Here is a 1,119-nt window from a genome sequence, read left to right on the forward strand (position 1 = left end):
CTTTCCTTGGGGCTTTTTAGTCTGCTCCCATTGGCATTTCTGGGTTGCTGTCTTCTCCAGCACCACTTGGGATATATTAGGCAAAAAGAAACCCAGGAATTCACCAGAGAGTCATTTCTCAGCTCTCAGGATTCCTAGTAAGTCTGTCTTCCCTCCTTTCAGAGTCTTCTGTTTATTTTATATAGTAATGTCCAGGGCTTTTAGCTGTACTTAGTGGGAGGAATAGGCAGAAAGTGCATTATTCATCTTGTTCCAGAACTGTAAATTCAGCCTTTTTTGTAAAGGATCACTCTGGTTGTTTTGTGGAGAAGTAACTGTCAAAGGTCATAGACAGCAGCAAGAAAATTAATGTGGGAGGCTGCCCCAGGGTGCTGGGATTCCCATTTGGTACATAGCCCCTGCTTAGCTCATTAGAATGAGCCCCACAAGTGTGGCAGAAAGTGGACCTGTGCTGCTCATGCTCTCCTAGCCTGGGAAGAGGCCAGTGTCAGGGCAGCTTCCCATGGCAAGCTCTTAAAGCATTGCTCGCTGCTACACCCTGTTTCCTCATGGCCTCTGTTACAGGAGCAAATCCAGCCACGGACCTGAGAGGCGCAGGCTTCCTTGCCCTCCTGCATCTACTGTACCTGGTGATGGACTCAAAGACCTTGCTGATGCCACAGGAGATTTTCCACCTGTCTCGCCACCCCATCCAGGTGAGACTTTGGTGGGAAGCCAGAGGAAAGGAAAGGGCTGTGGAGCTAGGACCTGAGTGGCCCAGAGGGCTCCCAGGACAGCTGAAACAAACCAGGAATGGGCTTCCCCATCAGTCTGACCTGCATTGAAATATGACCTCTCCCATTTATTAGCTGTGTAGCTCAAGCAAGTTCCTGAACTCCTCAGAGCCTTGATTCCCTCATTTGCAGAATGGAAATCATAGTGTTGTTAGAAATGCTTGTTCTTTGCTGCCGTAAAGAAATAGCACTTGAACGTTAATTTCTTCAGCAAGGCTATTTTTTTTACTTTCTACAGAAAGGATACACTAGCTAGCAGTTTTGCCACGAGAGTACACTGAATAAAGGAGACAGGATTATTTATAACCTGACCCGTCTACTTTACTGCTGTGTCCGTGTCCGGTTT

This window comes from Colobus angolensis, unplaced genomic scaffold, assembly GCF_000951035.1.
Source record: "Colobus angolensis palliatus isolate OR3802 unplaced genomic scaffold, Cang.pa_1.0 Scaffold442, whole genome shotgun sequence".
NCBI lineage: Eukaryota > Metazoa > Chordata > Mammalia > Primates > Cercopithecidae > Colobus > Colobus angolensis.